The 12,616-nt window shown below is 40.8% G+C and overlaps 1 protein-coding gene across 3 annotated transcripts in view; it reads left to right on the top strand.

Annotated features, from left to right (window-relative positions):
- The first annotated feature begins 413 nt into the window (after positions 1 to 413).
- The window catches only part of Lyst (lysosomal trafficking regulator), a 173,671-nt gene continuing 161,468 nt past the window's right edge, over positions 414 to 12,616 (top strand). For all 3 annotated transcript variants that reach the window (XM_029468643.1, XM_029468642.1, XM_021180035.2), the window contains exon 1: positions 414 to 513. The gene's annotated coding sequence lies outside the window, so the exon portion shown is untranslated. The remainder of the gene's footprint in view (positions 514 to 12,616) is intronic.

Genomic DNA, 12,616 nt, shown 5'->3' on the forward strand with positions numbered 1-12,616 from the left:
AGTCTTGGCTACTGATCATTCATCTCTCCGTAATGGTAAAGTTCTAGACAGTCAGTCACTTTGTACAGTCTTCAACAAAGATGTAGTTTTCCCAGTAAACGTGAGTTTACTGTAGAAAGAAGACACTATGCTTGCGCTTTTAGGGACTGAATCTCCTGGGATGGAAGCTTTATGCGGCCGGGAGGGGTGGAGTTCAGAGAAGCTGAACAGGGTCCGCCCCGCTGCTCTTGTCCCGCCTTCTTCCTCTCATTGGCTGAGATTCTCCACGCATCACGTCGGCGACCCCAGCGTGCCCTCCCGTTGGGCGGGACTTTAGGCGCTCGAGGCGGGGACGGTGCGCACGCGCAGAGGAGCGGGTCTGGGTCCGGGCGGGGGAGGAAGGGGGTGGTGTTCCCGGTTTCCCGGGTTACCTGAGGGGGCGGGGGTGAGAGCTCACGCCGGCCTGGCAGCCTGGGTGAGTCGGGATTCTCCTGCACCGGCGGGCGAGAGCGCGCGGCGGACCACAGAGCGGAGGTAAAGACCGCAGCGGGCTCCTTTAGAGGGTCAGGGTCTCGACCTCAGCGGGGCATGGCGGGAAGGTGGCGGGCCGCCCGGGCGGGGTCGTGCGGCGCTAAGGGAACGGGTGGTGCCCGGAGCTCGGCCCGGCCGGGGTTCGCTTGCCTTCCGAGCTCTGCACAGTTGCTGATTGAGGCGGACCCGGGCTCCGAGGGCTGTGGCGGCGGCGCGGACCCCATAGTAACTTTACTTACCGGCCGGCTGGTGAGGCGGACGGTGTCCTCAGGGGGCGCTTCACCTCGGGAAGCGCTTGTCCCGGACCGCCGCTACCCTCAGCGTGCCCGGTCCTTTCCAGCAGGTGACAGAGGGAGCTGACAGGTTCAGGGCGTCTTACTTCGCGCCGCGGGCCCATCTGTCATTCCCCACCCTGGTGCTTCGGAGTCCTTGCTGTCCCTCCCCTGCCCGTGACACCTGCTGCGGGACTCTGCAAACAACCCTTCGTGGTTCGCGCGCACCTCTGGAGCGGTGGCTGAGATGCTAATATAATAGGGACGTGACCCAGGGAGATTTCCTCTGCCACCGGAGGCCAAGGGTTCATGATGGAGGGTTGGAGCTCAGGGAGTCAAGAAAAGTGTCCTCATCCAGTCCTCAGGGGGATAAACAAAACAGCAAAACATCCTTGATGGAGAGAGAGAGAGAGAGAGAGAGAGAGAGAGAGAGAGAGAGAGAGAGAGGAGAGAAAGAAGAGAAAGAGAGGAGAGAGGAGAGAGGCAGACAGCTCTTGCTTGGTAGTTGATGGTGTGAGAAAAAAAAATTAGGGTGTTGACTCGTGTTGAATACACATTTGTGTTGAATTCTGGCCAGTATTTCCTTAAGGATCAAATTCAGTGTGCATTTTCTCCAGGGTTTGTTTAACAGGTTGATATAGCACATTAATTTGAGCTTTTTCTTCCTGAAAGGCATTTGGCTGGTCTGCCTTTACTTTTAACGTCCACACCTAGTAACCTTATACTAATAAAGATGTTGGCTCTTAGCTTTTATTATGTAGCTGATTGGTAGGGGATATCTGTATTTACAGAGCATTGCAGGTAACTTTTCTGCTGCTTGTTGCTGTCATCCACGTTGATACTAACACATACAGGTATTGAGAGACTTTGGAAGAGAGAGGACATAAGGGGGAGATGAGTTTCTGTTATTTAGTTTCCATTAAAATACTTCCCAGACAATAAATTGCATATAGAGCATATGCATTTAGTAAAGATATTTAAGTACCTATTGTGGGCCAGACACGTTTTATAAACAGATAAATTGGGTCATACATATTCTGGAAGAACCTCAGACAATAAGTAAGTAGAATATGCCCTTGTCAGATGATGTTAAAGGACTTAGAGAAAAAGCAGGGAGAAGACAGAGCCAGAAACGGGTTGCAATTTGATTAGAGGTAGTTAGGAAAGGCCTTCTGGAAAAAATTTTTTTGATAACCGGAAGGAAGTAAGGGGTGATCCATTCTCTTTTCTGAGGGAAGGATGTGCAGTGAGAAAGCCACTTGCAAAAGCCCTGAGGCAATAGTGTGGAGACTGGAGTCTGAAGAGAGCTGAGAGGCTGGTCTGGCCGTGTTGGAGCCAGTTAAATAAGAGTCGTAGAGTACCGTCAGATTAAAAGGGTGAGAGATCAGATTGTGAAAGGCTTTATAAGCCTCTGTAGGGAGAGGAGACCTCTTTTTGATTACAAGCTGATATAATCAAACTTGATTTTCAAAGGAGCCATGTTATGGCTAATTGGAAAATATACCACCATTTGGGGGGAGGGTTAGCAGAAACAGAAGCAGAGATACCAAGTAATGCGGCCAGAAATGATTTAGGAATTTGTGGCTGTGGTGAGAGGTTATTGACTTTTTAATACATTGTGTATAGAAATGTAGAGGACAGCAACAATTTTGTCTTTAGCAAGAATGATAGACTAGAATAGGGAGGTACTGAGAGTTTTCTGAGAAGAATAGGCTTGGTTGGGAGGTTAGGTTTTAGGGGATAAAATTAAACATCCGAGTGGAGCTTATTCATAATAGACAGTAGTGACTTCGCTCGCATTAGAGGAATTTTTGTGTTTCTTGACTATTCCAGCTTAACCATTTTGCCCATAAATGGACAATTTTCATTTCATGCTTTCTACTTTGTTTTCTTCCAGTGTTGGGAATCAAACCCAGTGCCTTGAGCATGCTAGGAAAGTTTTCTTACTAAGCCCTTTCTTTCTCTGGCTCTTTTTTTAGTTCTTTTGAACCAACGTAGTCATTTATGTTCCCAAATGTAGCTTTGGTTTTATTTGCTTGGATTTAGTCCATGTGTTTGTTAGTTTTAGTTGTAAAAAAAGCTGTACAGAACTCCAGAGTATTTTTTATAGTCTGCTGCTATATTCAACTTGAACACCTTTCTCTGATTTTTTTGAATTATTTTTAGATGCCTGTTAAAAAGAATTTAAGTCCCAGAAATGTTATCAAATGTGGCTTTTCTTGGCCATTTGTGAAATTACAATGTAAGTGACCTGAAGTGTTGAAATGATTTTCTAATAAGCAACAAAGAGATTATCTTAATTCTTTTGTTTTATTACAGATGACTTGAAATAAACTATCACATTCTTAATGGAGATTTTTAAAAATATCACAATATAAAGTATTAGACCAATATACTTTGATCTGTAAAACTTGCCGCAGCATCTCTGTAGTCCCAACTACTTGGGAGGCTGAAGCAGGAGGATCACATGTTCAAGACCAGCCTGGACAGTTTAACAGATTAGTGAGACTCTGTCTCAAAAATGAGAAAATGAGGTTGAGAATGTGGCATGGTGGTAGAGTACTTGTCTGGCATATACAGGGCCCTGGGTGTAATCTCCAGTACTGTGAAAACAATAACAAAATACTTGTATCAGAAAATATGTAATCCTGAGGTCTACTCTTTATAATAAAGAACCAGAAAAGAACTAATACTTTATAATAAATTTTCAGCATATCTGTCCCCAGTTAGGTTAGTAACTGTAAACTGATCGTGGAGTCAGTGAGGCAACTCTGTATTCATTGGTACTACTTTTCACTGTTGCTTCTCATCAGTGTTTGTCCTTGTGCCTCTTAATTCCCCTGGCCTTGCTTATAATAATTGAGAGAGATATGATACATTCGGAAGTTTTGAACACTTACTAAGTCTAAGCACTGGAAAGAATAGAATAAGGAAAAAAGTACCTAATAACATGAAATAGTAATGCTTAAAACCAGATGTCTTGATTAGTTAAGAAAGAAATAAAATTATTTTCCAAAAGGATAGCCATTGTTTCATTCAAATGTTAGTCTTTGAAATTGAAACCCACAGTGGTGAGGAAATGGAAAAATTAGATGAGCACTAGGGTTTCATGCACTTAGTCATGTTTATAATACTGTTTTTACCGATCTTTGAAAAGTGAAGAGTCATTTAAATAGTGGACTACTAATTGGTAATTGAGGAATGGACTATAAGATCATACAATGTAATTATGTTATGTGTAGAAAGCTAGCCACCCCCAAAACACACACATACACACAATCACAGTCCAACAAAAATAACCCACTGTGTACTTTGTAGTTCCATCTAGAAAATGTGTTCTTATCCATAGTGGCAGAAATCAGTGGTGGGCTGAGTGCAGATGGAGTAAAGGAAGGAGGCATAGATGGGAGGGATAACAAGGACATACTAGGAAAGTGCAGGGAGTGGTAGACAGGTTCCACTGAACAAATTATATACTTTAAAGGTGCACAGTATGTTACGCATCATGCCAATTACACCTTAATAAGTGATATTTAAAAGTATCTCAAGCTTTAAAAGACAGAGGAATCTGAAGTGCACATTACCAAATGAAAGAAGCTAGTCTGAAAAAGTTGTGTACTTTGTTATTCCAAGTCTGAGATATTCTGGAAAAAGCAAAGCAAAACTCTGTGGAGACAGAGGATCAGAAGTTGAAGAAAGGGAAGAATAAATGGGCAGAGAACACAGAGGATTTTTAGGGCAGTACAATACTACAGTGGTGGATATATATCATACATTTGTCAAAACCTGTTGTATGTACAACTGTGGGTCTTAATGTAAGCTGTGACTTTGGGACGAGAATGATCTGTCAATATAAGTTTGTTAGTAACAAATGTACCTGTGGTGTGGGATGTTTGTAGCCAGAGAGGCTGTGCATGTGTGGAGACAGCTATGTGTGATTTCTTTTTTCTATTTGATTTTGAGGTGAACCTAAAACTGCTCTATAAAGAGTAGATTTTTGCCAGAAACTTGAAGAGTTGCCGTTTTGCTTGTTTTGAGCCCGGGCTGACTGGAATTTGTGATCCCCCTTCCTTGAGTGCTGAAGTAAAAGGTGTGCACCATCATGCCCAGCAAGAATTGACTATTTTACATTTTAAAATTGAAGAATTAGAGGTGAATCTGAGAAATTGTACATTGAAACATTTGACACCGATTCTCAGAAAAATTATGTTAGATTGCCAACTACTTCATGACTCATGATCAGAAAAGAAAGCATTGATTACTGAGACCCATCCATTTTTAAAGAATAAGTCAGTGAGCTAACCTCATGCTCACCTTGCTAAAGACAGCATAAGAACAGTATATTCTTTTTATAGCATGTCACCATGTGTAGCCTATACACCCAGTATTTAATTTAAGCTTTAAAAGCCCACCCCCTGAATTAGTTCAAGATAGGAAGAGTGTCAGCAGTCGCAGTCCTAGACTTAGAAATGGGAGAAAGGAAAGGAATACAAGCAGGCTTTGGAGAGTCTAAACTGGGTGAATAGTGAGGCTGAGTATTTTTATTTTTTAAAATACATGAAAAGGAAAAAAAATATCAGTTTTCAGTTTATGGAATGTAGTTGTTTGATTTTTTTTCATTGAACCAAGTTATATAGAATTTTTAAAAATTAAGCCTAATTATGTAAGAACATCTTTATTCAGTAAGGATAGTCTTTCAGATACTTTTGAAATGAAGAGGAGACAGTGTATGGAGACTTACCTGGGAGGTGCGATTGGCCAATGGTATGTTTCTTTAAAGAGTGATGTCAAGGTACTTGTGTGGATTGAGGGAAAGGTACATCCTGTAATAGATGCTAATTGATTGAAAATAAGATGAAAGAAAGGGAAGATGAAAATAGTATGAAAGAAAGGAGCAAGGGTAAAAAGGATTACTCAGAAGAGTAGCAATGCATCTTCCTGTTTGTAAAAGAGAAGGAAATAAGGGAGTGGGTTGAGGTAGAGCTGAGCATCCAGGGTGCTTCTCTTCTCTATAAAGCAAGGTTATCTGCTGAGACAGAAAAATGTGAGTTGGAGTATGCTTGGGGAAGCACTTTACGCCTAGTGTATTGGCATTTCTTGTTTTTGTGGCTAATTGAGTCCAGAAAAGAGTTCTTGTGTGGAGATGAAGGAATTTAAACAAAGGCTAGTGACCTAATTACTGAGTCCTGATAAATATTCTTCCAGGATTTGAAATCACAAATATACAGAGGTTACCAGAATGGTGAAGTAGCTTTCTCCATGATCTGCTTTGGTTAGGTGAAAAAGCAAGTGTGGTCAACTGAACCTGGATGAGAATAGGAAAGAAGAGTGTAATGAAGAACCTGGCAAGAAGGACGGTGTGACACCAAGGAATGGAGGAGGCCAGTGGGGCCATTGTTCAAAGCAATGACACACAGAACTCCTACTCAGTTAGGAGGAAGAGCCAAGCCAACTTGAGGCTGATACATGCAGAGAGTAGAGAAGGTGAAGAATCTTAGTGAAAAAGGATTTATGCATAAGATTTATGGTAGTAATGGAACACTAGAGGTGGAAAAGGGGGTTCACATGAAAATTCTACATTTAACATTCCAGATGGGTAATTTTAAGTAATAAGAATTAAAATATAGCTGCTGTTCCTGGGAAGCCAGTCTTAATAGTGCTAATCGCAATAATAGTAATGCTAGTTCTCGTCAGTAGCCTTCCTGAACTTCAACCAAGAGTACCTGAGTCTGGGTAGCCTGAAGGTCCTCATGACCAGCTATTAAACGAGCCCCAGAAGATCAGCTCTTGTGGAGAACATATGATGTTGATAATAAATGGTAATGTCCTACTAAAAATTTGGCCAGTAGGTGACAGCTATAAATGCAACCCTGAAGTAGGTAACATGAAGCACTATGGTTTGGGAAGCCCTGTGAATACTGACTTTTCCCAGACTGAGGACTTGGTGATGTCGTGATGTCACTGAGAAGAAGAGGTGAAGGTATTCTAGCTTCATAGCAACAAAGATAGGGCTCAGGAAGGAGTAAAGTACATGGGGAGGGAGCTGAGGAGTCAACTCAGTAAAGTGTCTGCCTCATATGTGTGAGACCCTAATTTTGATCCCCAGAAGCCCTGTAAAAATGGTAGCCCTAGTAGTATGCACTTAAAATTGCAGCTCTGGGGAGGCAGAGACAAGACCCCTTGCTAGTTGTCATTGTTTAACCTAACTGGTGAATTCTAGGACAGTGATATACCCTGTCTCAAAAAAGATGGATGATGTTTCTGAGGTCATGCACACATGTATATCTGCACACACATGCACACACACACATACACACACATACACACACACACACACATATATATGAGTATATATACATATATGTATATATGAGTATATATGTATATATATATCCATAACTAAAACAACAAAAAGTATATATACATATGTATGCATGTATGAGTATATATATATTTATATTCATTCATAAGTAAAACAACAAAAAGTATATATAAATATGTATGTATGTATGTATGAGTATATATATATATATTTATATTCATTCATTCATAAGTAAAACAACAAAAAGTTTTAGGAGGACTTACTTAATAGGGTGCAGAACCTCAGAGGGGTGCGTGAGTACGTGGGGCAGTTGTACAGTTTGTTGGTGAAATAGATGGTATTTTGAGAACAAAGGGTGTCATTAGTAGTTACTCTTAGACATAAGCCAGGACTAGGCTGGGCACCACAGTGAAGGTAAGCAGAGGCATTACATTGGAAAGGGGTAGATACTGAGAATGAGTGGAGTGCACTGAGTCTTATTAGTGTCATGGTACTGTCCTGAGACTTTCTGGCTACCTCTTATATAAGAAAGTCTGGACTCATCTTTGTATGACATTTAGGAAGTCATTAAACATGTAGGTGATAGTTGAAAGCTCAGAAGTGTGAGTTCATAAAAGGATAGTACACACACAGAGAGTGAAACGAGGAGGGTAGAATCCAGAGCCTCATCAACACGAGGAGCTGACAGAGAAGAATCTAGCCAAGGACAATAGACAGTGATCAGAAGAGGAAACCCACAAAATATAAATAGAAGTATGTGTATGAGTATGTATGTGATTCCATAAGTCAGAAGAGAGGGTTAAGAACAGAACAATTATTGTTTTTCATATGCTTTGTACTTTACAGAGAGGTCTGATCAGATAAGTGCTAGAACGTGCTTGTTGGAATGAATTTGGCAATTAGTTATTGTTGCTCTTGGCCTGAGTAGTTTCTATAGAGGACTGTGAGCAAAAGCCAGGTTGCAGTGCACAGAGCAGAGATGAAGTGTGCTTCCTTATAGACATGTTTGAGTAATCTTGAAGGAGGAGGTGTCAATGGGATACTTCCTCTGTTTTAAATGCAAGCGATGAAGAAGCTAATAGAGTTGAGGGATTAAAAACTAAGAGGGAACTGGGAGATGTCAAGTCAGAAAGTGTTGATTGTCATTACAAAGGCAGAAGAAAGAGGAAAATATGTTCTGTTGTTTTGGGCTTTTTTGAGATAGGGTTTTGCTTTGTAGCCTAGGCTCCCCTCACTCATACTCACAATCCTACTTGCTTATCTTTTTCTGTTCTGAGATTCACTGCACCTGGCTTGGAAGATTTAAAAAAAAAAAGATTTAAATATGTATGTGTGCTGGGAACCAAACTTGGGTTTGCAAGACCAACAAGCGCTCTTAACTTGTGAGCCATCACTCTAGCTCCTGGGAGATGTGCTTTAAATAAATAAGACAAGCTTACTAATTAAAAGCCAAACCCTACAGTGGTTGGAAGTATTCAGTTTCTATCTAGTGTGGATTAACTCTACTTGCATTTTCATGTACTGTTTTTTAGCTATGAGCTATCCAAAAGATTGTTGGGATGCTTGATATTTTCTGGGGCTTTTCTTTATATGTACCTCTTTTAAAAGTTAGCTGTGTTTTGTACATTGGAGTTGTCTTATGATTAAATATAGTCATCCACATTTATATACCACAAACAGAATTAAATCTGTATGTTTTTAATGTATTACGACTTTTCAAAAGCAGTAAGAATATTCTTTAACATTGATCTGGTCACCTGTGACTTGCTGCAGTTTTTACTGGTTCTATAGTTATCTTCACTCCGTAGAAGAACAGTAGTCATAATTACATTCATTGTATTGGAGCAGCAGAGCTATTAAATACATTGAGTTTGGGTGAGTGTAAAATTAAGACAGTGGTAAGAACAGTTTCTTCCTTTTTTAAAATCATAATAATGTGACCTCTTTAAAAGGGCAGCAAACATATTTATCAGTTCATAAAATGCACTCATTATTGTAACTCTTGGTATTCATCCATTGAAGTGGGAAATACAGTGTGGCCATTGCAAGGAGGCTGTCCAGGTGTAACTTGTAGGGCAGCTATGCATGTCCATCAGCTCCCTCATTACACTGCTTTCTATATTTGCTTTTGACTGCATTTTGACTGTGTGTGTATGTGTGTTTAGGCCAGCGGACTTTCTTCAGGTGAGGTGTATCTGTTATTTAAATTTCTCAATGGCCCTGGAACTATCCGATTAGGCCAGGCAGTTTGCCCATTGAGCCCCAGGGTCCACTTGTCTTCACCTCCCCAGTACTGATCTCTTCTCTTCTCTTCTCTTCTCTTCTCTTCTCTTCTCTTCTCTTCTCTTCTCTTCTCTTCTCTTCTCTTCTCTCTTTCTTTCTTTCTTTCTTTCTTTTTCTTTCTAAACATGGGCTCTGAAGGTCAAACTGAGGTCCTTGGATGCTTGCAAAGGAAGCACTTTGCTGATTAAGCTATTTTCACAGCCCAGACTGATGCCTTAAACATATGTGTGTGTGTCTGTGCACGCCTGCACACACATGTGTTGCACCCAGGATCTTGAGTGCCAAACAAGGGCTCTGACACTGAGCTGTATCCTCACTCTTGCCTTGGAATTTCTTTTTCTTTTTTTCTTTCTTTCTTTCTTTCTTTTCTTTTTTTTTTTTTTTTTTTTTTTCTTTCTCTCTCTCTCTCTCTCTCTTTGTAGCCCTGGCTGTCCTGGAACTCACTCTGTTCCTGGCTGGCCTCGAACTCAGAAATCTGCCTGCCTCTGCCTCCCAAGTGCTGGGATCAAAGGTGTGCGCCACCACTGCCTAGCTGAGATTTCTTAAAGATTAAAATGCTTTGTTGGTTTTTGTATTCCCTTTTAATGGTGTTCCCAAAACAATAATGCTGATAATTATTCTTGCATTTTCTCCTGTTAACTTTATTTAAATGTTTCGAAGACTATTTTTAAAGTCATTTGTTTCAAGTTACTGGCATAGTCTTCTCTATTCATTATATTTTACATTATGATTTATGTGTGTCTGAGAGAAAGCATGTCTGTGTGTCTGTCTGTAGGCACGAGTCATGGAGGTTAGAGAACAACTTTCAGGAGTCTGTTCTCTCCTTCTATGTAGGTTCTGGGAAGTGAATTCAAGTTGTCAGGTTTGGTAGCAAGCACTTTTACCCACTGGACCATCTCACTGGTTCATTGTTATTATTGTTTGTATGTATGTGAACCTGAGTCAGTGTAAGTACAACACATATGTGATGGTGCCCACAAGATCAGAATAGGCGTTAGATCCCCTGGAGCTGGAGTGAAAAGCTGCTGTAAGCCTCCTGATATATGTGCAGAAACTGGGTCCTTTGCAAGAGCCGCAAGTGCTCTTAACTACCCAATCCAGCTTTCCAGCCCCACTCCTCATTTTTTTTTTTTTTTAATAAAATACTAGCAATGTTGTTTTGGCAGTGTAATCTGGTTTTACTCACACGAAGGAAACAATGTAAATGGATCTTCATGCTTGTTACATTTCTTTTTTAATTAGTATACTGTCGGGAAAGTTCACAGTCCAAAGAGACATTTAGAAATGATCTAGTTTTAATTTTTCTGAATATAAGAATAACAGGGGACAGGCTGGGATTAATAACACAGACCTAGTTCTGGGGCTCAGGAGGCTAGATCAGGAGAATCCTAAGTTTGGAGTGACCTAGGCTGATTAGTTAGACCCTGTTTCAAAACAAATTGACAAACCAACATCAAGCCAACAGTTAGAAAGTGAGAGTGGGGTTCATAAATATTTGAGGAAAAACAAAAGTTCAAAAATATCTTTTATTTTTAGTCTGACATTTCATACACTGTATTACTAATACCCTGAACATTTTTGTGTGTTTTAGGAATGTTATTCTGTAGCCAAAATATGTCTGAGTACCATAGGAACACGTAGCAATTGGCTTCTAGTATGTGATTCATGGATATTTTTATTTTTCTTTATATGTCTACTTTATTATTTTTCTTGTTATTCTTGTTTTTGTTTTTGTTATTATTATAGAAGGTGTCTTACTAGCCCTGGCTAGCCTAGAATTCACTTGAGGCATATTTCATGTTTTAACTTAAGTGCTAGAATTGCACACGTGTGCCACCATGCTGAGCTTACCTGTCCATATTCTTTGTGTGTGTGTTTTATTGGATATTTTCCTTATTTCCATTTCAAATGTTATCCCCTTTCTTGGTTTCCCCTCCAAAATTCCCCTATCCCTTCCCCCCTCCCCCTGCTCACCAACCCACCCACTCCTGCTTCCTGGTCCTGGCCTTTCCCTACACTGGAGCATCAAGCCTTTACAGGACCAACGGCCTCTCCTCCCATTGATGACCGACAAGGCCACATATGCTACATATGCGGCTGGAGCCATGGGTTCCTCCATGTGTACTCTTTGGTTGGTGGTTTAGTCCCTGGTAGCTCTGGGGGTACTGGTTGGTTTATATTGTTGTTCCTCCTATGGGACTGCAAACCCCTTCAGCTCCTTGGGTCCTTTTTCTAGCTCCTCCATTGGGGACCCTGTGCTCAGTCCAATGGTTGGCTGAGAGCATCCACCTCTGTATTGGTCAGGCACTGGCAGAGCCTCTCAGGAGACAGCTATATCAGGCTCCTGTCAGCAAGCTCTTGTTGGCATTGACAACAGTGTCTGGGTTTGGTGACTGTATATGGGATGGATCCCCAGGTGGGGCAGTCTCTGGATGGCCTTTCCTTCAGTCTCTGCTCCACATTCCTAACATAGGGATAGAACCTTATTGTGATGATGAGTGTGGGTTACATTTGAAAAGTCTTTCTTTTCTCAGAAAATATTCCTTTTTTGCTTCAGTTCTCCCAGACCCCTAACTAGTTAGACTTAGGACCCCTAACTAGTCCTCTTCATGGATGGTTAGAGAGCAGTTGATTCAACAACTGCATCTTGATTTGACTCTACTCTTAGCTTTCTTGGAGTAAAATATAACAAGAAACATATTTTTCTATATTTGACTGTATCAACTAAATTTATGTTTTCTTTTAAGGGGTAGCTAGTTGTATTGTCTATGTAGACATGGAAGAATAAGAGGAAACTAGCGCTGTTTAAACTTCCAAGGTGTAGTCTAGGTTGTCTTTAATCTCATCATGGTTCCGTGTGGCTAAGACTGACTGTAGATTTGAGCCTCCTAACTGACTTACAAGGTAGAATCTTTTGCATATGTCAGAAAAACATAAAACTTGATCACTATGAATTTGTTATAGAAATTATTATTTTCACTTATATTAGGTTTAGGCTTCAAATGACTTTTTTTTTTGTTTGGTTGGGTTTTTTTTTTTTTTTTTGTTTGTTTGTTTGTTTTCGAGACAGGGTTTCTGGTTGTCCCTGGCTGTCCTGGAATTCACTCTGTAGACCAGGCTGGCCTCGAACTCAGAAATTTGCCTGCCTCTGCCTCCCGAGTGCTGGGACTAAAGGACTAAAGGCGAGCGCCACCACACCCGGTGTTCAAATGACTTTTTTTTTTTTTTT

The sequence above is a fragment of the Mus caroli genome, chromosome 13 (assembly GCF_900094665.2).
Source record: "Mus caroli chromosome 13, CAROLI_EIJ_v1.1, whole genome shotgun sequence".
NCBI classification, from domain to species: Eukaryota; Metazoa; Chordata; class Mammalia; order Rodentia; family Muridae; genus Mus; species Mus caroli.